The 8,515-nt window shown below is 40.1% G+C and overlaps 1 pseudogene across 4 annotated transcripts in view; it reads right to left on the bottom strand.

The window, feature by feature from the left end:
• The window catches only part of LOC105493324 (coiled-coil domain containing 144A), a 136,456-nt pseudogene that overhangs the window by 19,218 nt on the left and 108,723 nt on the right, over positions 1-8,515 (bottom strand). For all 4 annotated transcript variants that reach the window (XR_011615487.1, XR_011615489.1, XR_011615488.1 and 1 more), the window contains one exon: positions 3,407-3,449. The product of XR_011615487.1 is annotated as a coiled-coil domain containing 144A, transcript variant X1 (transcript). The remainder of the gene's footprint in view (positions 1-3,406; positions 3,450-8,515) is intronic.

The raw sequence follows: 8,515 nt of genomic DNA, 5'->3' as shown, positions 1-8,515 counted from the left end.
CTCCTGCCTCGGACCCAGGTACTTGGAACTGCAGGCATGAGCCACTGTGCCTGGCAAGTTTTTGTATTTTTTATAGGGGCAGGGTTAGTCATGGTGCCCAGGCTACTCTCAAACTCCTGGGCTCCAGTGATCTGCCTGCCTCAGGCTCCCAAAGTGCTGGGATTACAGATGTGAGCCAACATGCCTGGCCAAAGAATTATATTCTATATATCTCATAGTTAACTAAGCGTAAGTCAGTAAAAAAGAGTTGAGAGTTTTTTCAGTGTTAATAAGAATGAAAAGTATGTATGACTACAATGATAAGTTATTATTAGATAAGAATCTGGGGAGGTTCCAAGATGGCCAAATAGGAACAGCTCCAGTCTACAGCTCCCAATGTGAGCAATGAAGAACACGGGTGACTTCTGTATTTCCAACTGAGGTACTGGGTTAATCTCACTGGGGCTCACCGGGGCTTGTCAGACAGTGTGCAGCCCGTGGAGTGTGAGCCAAAGCAGGGCAGGGCATTGCCTTACCCAGGAAGTACAAGGGGTTGGGGAATTCCCTTTCCTAGCCAAGGGAAGCTGTGACAGGCGGTACCTGGAAAAATGGGACACTTCCACCCTAATACTGTGCTTTTCCAATGGTCTTAGCAAATGGCACACCAGCAGATTATATCCTGCGCCTGGCTAGGAGGGTCCCATGCCCACAAAGCCCAGCTCACTGCTAGCACAGCAATCTGAGATCCATCTGCAAGGCAGCAGTGAGACTGGGGGAGGGGCATCCACCATTAATGAGGCTGGAGTCAGTAAAGTGGCGGGAAGCTCAAACTGGGTGGAGCCCACTTCAGCTCAGGGAGGCCTGCCTGCCTCTGTAGACTCCTCCTCAGGGGGCAGGGCATAGCTGAACAAAAGGCTGGAGAAACTTCTGCAGACTTACACATCCCTGTCTGACAGCTTTGAATAGAGTAGTGGTTCTCTCAGCATGGAGTTTGAGATCTGAGAACAGATAGACTGCCTCCTCAGGTGGGTCCCTGACCCTGGAGTGGACTAACTGGGAGACACCTCCCAGCAGGGACTGACTGACACCTCATACAGGCGGCTGCCCCTCTGATATGAAGCTTCCAGAGGAAGGATCAGGTAGCAACATTAGCTGTTCTGCAATATTTGCTCTTCTGCAGCCTCTGCTGGTGATACCCAGGCAAACAGGGTCTGGAGTGGACCTCCAGCAAGCTCCAACAGATCTGCAGCTGAGGGTCCAGGCTGTTAGAAGGAAAACTAATAAACAGAAAGGACATCCACACCTAAACCCCATCTGTACGTCACCATCATCAAAGACTAAAGGTAGATAAAACCACAAAGATGGGGAGAAACCAGAGCAGAAAAGCTGAAAATTCTAAAAATCAGAGTGCCTCTTCTCCTCCAAAGGAACGCAGCTTCTCACCCGCAATGGAACAAATCTGGACGGAGAATTACTTTGACGAGCTGAGAGAAGAAGGCTTCAGATGATAGGTAATAACAGGCCAAATTGTAAAGACCATCAATGCTAGGAAGAAACTGCATCAACTGACGAGTAAAATAACCAGCTAACATCACAATGATAGGATGAAATTCATACATAACAATATTAACCTTAAATGTAAATGGACTAAATGCTCCAATTAGAAGACACAGACTGGAAAATTGGATAAAGAGTCAAGACGCATCAGTGTACTGTATTCAGGAGACCCATCTCACGTGCAGAGACACACACAGGCTCAAATAACGGGATGGAGGAAGATCTACCAAGCAAATGGAAAACAAAAAGGCAGGGGTTGCAATCCTAGTCTATGATAAAACAGACTTTAAACTAACAAAGATTAAAAGAGACAAAGAAGGCCATTACATAATAGTAAAGGGATCAATTCAACAAGAAGAGCTAACTATCCTAAATATATATGCACCCAACACAGGAGCACCCAGATACATAAAGCAAGTTCTTAGAGACCAACAAAGAAACTTAGACTCCCACACAATAATAATGGGAGACTTTAACACCCCACTGTCAACATTAGACAGATCAACAAGACAGAAAGTTAACAAGAATATCCAGGAATTGAACTCTGGTCTCACCAAGCAGACCTAATAGACATCTACAGAACTCTCCACTCCAAATCAACAGAATATACATTCTTTTCAGCACCACATCACACTTATTCCAAAATTGACCACATAGTTGGAAGTAAAGCACTCCTCTGCAAATGTCAAAGAACAGAAATCACAACAAACTGTCTCGAAGACCACGGTGCAATCAAATTAGAACTCAGGATTAAGAAACTCACTCAAAACCGCACAACTACATGGAAACTGAATAACCGGCTCCTGAATGACTACTGGGTAAATAGCAAAATGAAGGCAGAAATAAAGATGTTCTTTGAAACCAATGAGAACCAAGACACAATATACCAGAATCTCTGGGACACATTTAAAGCAGTGTGTAGAGGGAAACTTATAGCACTAAATGCCCACAAGAGAAAGCAGGAAAGATCTAAAATCGACACCCTAACATCACGATTAAAAGAACTAGAGAAGCAAAAGCAAACACATTCAAAACTAGCAGAAGGCAAGAAACAACTAAGATCAGAGCAGGACTGAAGGAGATAGAGACACACACACACACAAACCCTTCAAAAAAATCAATGAACCCAGGAGTTGGTTTTTTGAAAAGATCAACAAAATTGATAGACCGTTAGCAAGACTAATAAAGAAGACAGAAGAATCAAACAGATGCAATAAAAAATGAAAAACGGGACATCACCACCGATCCCCCAACTGTGGAGTTCTGTGCAGTCCAGTTTGGCTGGATGCTAGAGCAAAGCGGCAGAGTACAGTTAGTGGTGAGAGATAAACCTGAGTAACATGACAAGAACCAAATGAATGTGGGTGTTTATATTCCATGTTAAGAATTTTGGAACATTTCCTGAGGGCAAAAGTAAACCAATGACACTGTAAATGACTGGAGACTTAAAGTATTACCTCTCAAGTGACTGTTTATAAACTGTAACTGCTTGACTAGGTTACTAGATGAGACTGGAGTGTTTTGGCCTTAAAAATCACTACCATAACCCTGAGAAGCTGATGATGCCTTTGTTTTCTGAGAATAGTTTCTGTGTGCTGGCTGAGAGTTCCATAGGGATGGTAGAAGTGAAGTATAGAGCCAGACTTCTTGATTTTTCTTTTTCAAGTTATGGAATGTGATGAATTCATGAGGCATAAGTACGCTCTTCATTATACATGTTCAATTTTTCACATCTTTCATCAAATGTGTATAAGAAAGAATATTTAATGTAGTATCTATTAGCCCAAGAATGGAAAGGGATATCATTTGCAGTTTATTTTAGACATATATTACTTAATCCAAATTTAATTCATAAATTTTGGTAACATACCTGTTACTTCTCTAGTTACATCATTTTGAAACTTCTGCTGCATCTGAAATAAGACAAATATTATTTATAATGTTTAAGAAGAGACATCATGGTAAGGAGCATCAATTACAAAACATGGCCTTTAAATAATACTTTTAGAGACCAGACCTAACTTGAAGAATGCTTATATTTAAGAAAATCACATAAATTCCTATTTTAAGTTTAGATAATGGAGAACATATATGTGTTATGCCGTTTAATCTCACAAAAGTACAATTAATATTGGTCTGTTGGATCTACATCATTTCAAAAGTGTGATGTTTTCCCTTATTAGTACAGAGGTTAAACAATTCAAGTCATATTTTGCGATGAATTCATTACTTTCCCATTCTTATCAAAACTCTGCCTTTTATCAAGGTCTAATCAGTTTTTCACTCTAATGAATAGTTCCTTAAAATGAACTCTCCATTATCCACTTTTAGAAAATAGTAATTTTAAAGTATGTTCTTTGCTATTAATTCAGCACAGAATCTTTAATACATACTTGAAGAAAGCAGTATCGTTGTGATGCCATGTGAAAGTTCCACTGGAAAAATATTATGATATTTATTATGATTAACATTTCTTTATTTATATAGATGCAAAGATTTCAAAAAATTTACATGAAAACAAGAATATAGGTTAGAGCCAGTTTTCAATCTTAGTTTCTTTGATTCAGTAATGTCTAGAATTAAAAACTAGGAAAACAATATAGAGTTATTTAACTGCAACTTTGATTTCTTTTCAGAAATTAGTACCCATTTTTTTAAGCATCTGGCAAGTTATAGTTATCTACTTAATTATGAAAGATGTGGGAATATTTCAAACTTATTGCCAGTGTCTCTATCTAGAGTGCTCTTATTTAAACCTTCTGTAGAATAGGTATTCTCTCACTAAATGTCCAGAACAGGGTCTGAGATAGTTTATGGTGATAACGATAATGATATCTAATGCCTTTACAAATTTTAGGTGTCAAGTCAGTTTTTCTTTGTTTTTACTAACAGGTTTACCAATATTTTGAGACTCCTTTCCATAACATTTCTGTGACAAAAACATTATAGATAGGCTTTATAGAGTAAGTAACATGACAACAGCATTACCAGCCAGACCATATAGAAGTAGTAATTCAACACCAGATAAAGAAGAAAGCCTTTCTTCAAAGAACACTAGATATTGTCATTCATAAACACTACATAAAAAGTACATTTTTACATGATTCAAATTAAGACACTACTACTGTAATGTTTTTATCTTTTCTCCGAAACACTCTTCTGGCTAAATATTTCTAATGTAATAGATTTTGTTATTTCTTTATACCCCATTCACAAATATTTTCATAACACCTCAATTTTGTTAACATAAAAATGAAATAATCTTAACAAATTGCTTACTTTTATACTTGTTGGGAACAAGTCCCCCAAAATCTGGCCATAAACTGGCCCCAAAACTGGCCATAAACAAAATCTCTGCAGCACTGTGACAGGTTCATGATGGCCATAACGCCCTCGCTGGAAGGTTGTGGGTTTACTGGAGTGAGGACAAGGAACACCTGGCCCGCCCAGGGCGGAAAACCGCTTAAAGGCATTCTTAAGCTACAAACAGTAGCATGAGCAATCTGTGCCTTAAGGACACACTCCTGCTGCAGTTAACTAGCCCAACTTATTCCTTTAATTCGGCTCATCCCTTCATTTCCCATAAGGGATACTTTTAGTTAATTTAATATCTATAGAAACAATGCTAATGACTGGTTTGCTGTTAATAAATACATGGGTAAATCTCTGCTCACGGCTCTCAGCTCTGAATGCTGTGAGACCCCTGATTTCCCACTTCACCCCTCTATATTTCTGTGTGTGTGTCTTTAATTCCTCTAGCGCCACTGGGTTATGGTCTCCCCGACCGAGCTGGTCTCGGCAATACTGAAGAAATCATAACTCTGTAGAGAGAGAATACTTTTTGTATAACAACTTTAAGTAAAGGTCATTTTCTCTCCAAACTCTTCAATAAGAGTACATGGTAGAAGTCACTGCCTATCTTCCAACCCAGAGTGGCCTCCCCCTACATCAATTCTCTTCCAGCCTTTCCCTGATCCTTGAATATTTCACCACATAAATGACAGTGGAGGGCAGCTGCCTTTGGGAAAGAGATCCCAGGTCAGATGCAAAAGCAGAGGGAAAAAGGACAGACCCAGAACACAGGGAGGGAGTGCCTCTGGGATGGGAACCCAAAAGCTTAGGAAAGGGGTTTTGAGTGTTGATGGTTCCAATTTTTTCCTGGCCAGTTAAAGGCCGGGGTGGCTTTACCTATTTTCAGAAGTAAAAACAGGCAAATATTAAGCGACTTTTAAAAAGTCCTTTCATTTTATTTTTGCTTTGCCATTAAATCACACATTTTCCTCATATTTCCCTTCACAGAAATTCAGAATTGTTGTCCCCCGTTGAACCACTTAATACAGTGCCTGGCACAGCTAACAGAAGGGAAAAGGAGAGAAAAGTGTCTTGATGACATTAATCACTGTCTTATTCAGTGAGACAAGGGGGCCGGGCCATCGATGGTTTTTGTAGTGTGCAGAGCAATAGCTCAGGAGAAACTGAACATCACCAGAGGATATAAAAGAGCTTAGTAAACTGTTAATCTTCACTTTATACAACATACTAAATCAAAAGCTATACTAGCTCCTTATGGAGTAAAATACATAAACTTTTTAATAAAATTGCTCCTCCTGTCTCTGTGGCCTTTCTCTTTATCTCCAGGTGGGGATTATGTCTCAGATGGTGGAGGAAGTCCAACATCAACAATCTGCAAGCACATCTGCAAATATATTTATACTTTTTCATTAAAAATATAAGTAGGTGGGAAAATTATACATGGGAGAACATAAGTACCAGCATACTTTAGCTAATTAGTAGGATTCTCTTAGAAATGACCCTTTTCAAGCTATGTCCCATAGAAATCTAAGGTTCCACAGAGGACGCTGAAGGATTAAGGGATAAGAAAGTCACGGTTTCAGAGCACTGATCCTTCCTTTAGTCAGACAGCAGTACTTCTGCTTTCTATAAAGTGGTTTCATGCAATTTAAAAAAGTTCTATTCTTTAAAAAAAAAAAAAAAAGGCCGGGCGCGGTGGCTCACGCCTGTAATCCCAGCACTTTGGGAGGCCGAGGCGGGCGGATCACAAGGTCAGGAGATCGAGACCACGGTGAAACCCCGTTTCTACTAAAAATACAAAAAAAAATTAGCCGGGCGCGGTGGCGGGCGCCTGTAGTCCCAGCTACTCAGGAGGCTGAGGCAGGAGAATGGCGTGAACCCGGGAGGCGGAGCTTGCAGTGAGCCGAGATTGCGCCACTGCACTCCAGCCTGGGCGACAGAGCGAGACTCTGTCTCAAAAAAAAAAAAAAAAAAAAAGAGTTTTACTTAAAGGTATGAATGTCATTGATTTAGTCAAAGTCCCTAATTTTATATAAGAAACAAAACAGGCTCAGAGAGACTGCAGCTTGCCTGAGGTCAGAAAGCCAATTAGTTGCAAGCTAGGAGTGGGTGGCTTCAGATCTTTCACTGAGCTTGGAGTTATTCTATGCCCCTAGCTGCTTCGTTCATATTTGGAAAAGAAACACAGATTTTAAAAAATAACTCAGAGAGGCCAGGTGTGGTGGCTCACGCCTGTAATCCCAGCACTTTGGAAGGCCGAAGTGGGTGGATCACAAGGTTAGGAGTTCGAGACCAGCCTGGCCAATATGGTGAAACCCTGTCTCTACTAAAATTACAAAAATTAGTCAGGTGTGGTGGTGCACACCTGTAGTCCCAGCTACTCAGGAGGCTGAGGCAGGAGAAGCGCTGGAACCCAGGAGGCAGAAGTTGCAGTGAGCAGAGATTGCGTCACTGCACTCCAGCCTGGGTGACAGAGTGAGACTCTGTCTTAAAAAACAACAACAACAACAACAACAAAAACTCAGAGAAAAGGCATCTATAAACTGTCACGATGTGCTCTAATGTTTAAGCATGAGACAAAAAAAGTAGCTCTCCAAGGTAAGTTTGAATAAAATTTAAACAACAATTAGTATCATAACTTCTGCTAGTACCAATTGAGACACTCAATTTATAAAGAACACATTTTTCAAACTGCAGAGCAGAAAACTTGAAGGAGAAAATCTTCAGTTGAACCAAGCAACCAGAAATCGAGAAAACTGTTCCTTAAAATAACTATTCATTCTCCTCCAAATAAGACTTGGTTTATGAAAATCAATCAACAAGGCGATCATCCATGTTGTGAGTTATAGAAAAACTGAAAACACAAAACAGATTTCTCTTTACCATCTAGCATACATCTGTCCAACATTAATTGGTACAAAGATGTGGACTTAATTTCAATTATCACTTAAATCCAGCCAGAAATGATAGGAGAAGCTTCATTTCCCTGGCCTCAGGTTTCAAGTGAGGGCTTAGACTCTCTACCTACAGCTTCCTCTTGAGAAGATGTCAGATCTACCTAATGGGTGAATTTGGGCAAAGCATACAGTGTGCTTGCTTGGCTCAGGATCTCTTTCAAAAGATGTGTCTGCCCATGGTGACATGAGTTCAGGTTTGCTGTCATCTCTGCAGTAAGCAGCATGCAACTGCGATGGGTGTCAAGCATTTGTTTTCTCCACTTAAAACTCTGTGGGTTAGTGCCTGATCTGGGATAAAATACTGTGGCTGCACATCTGAGCCACATCCTCCCATTAGTTATCATGAGTCTGTGATAGAGCTAGTGTGTTGATGTCCATCTGACTCCAGTGTTCTGAACTCAGAAGGGAATGAGGAGCACCATTTGCTGCCTATCCACCACAGCAAACAAGATGACTGTATAACACTTACAGAAATAGTTTCTTCTTCCTTGACTTTCTAATCTTACCACATATTCTTTCTAATCTTACCACATATGCTGATCATCTCGTTTTTTTCAGAAACATAAAACCTAAGCAAACAATATGATTAAAAATATCAGCTAGCTGGGCTCTTGTAATCTATGTATTAAAATAATCATTTAATGCATTCTCTTTTAAGCTATTTGGCCGCAATGCTGTCTAAGAAACCTTAGATTTGCTCTTCTATGATT

Source organism: Macaca nemestrina, chromosome 17 (assembly GCF_043159975.1).
Source record: "Macaca nemestrina isolate mMacNem1 chromosome 17, mMacNem.hap1, whole genome shotgun sequence".
NCBI classification, from domain to species: Eukaryota; Metazoa; Chordata; class Mammalia; order Primates; family Cercopithecidae; genus Macaca; species Macaca nemestrina.
The sequence above is the reverse complement of the archived record's forward strand: the minus strand, read 5'-3'. Positions and strand labels throughout refer to the sequence as shown.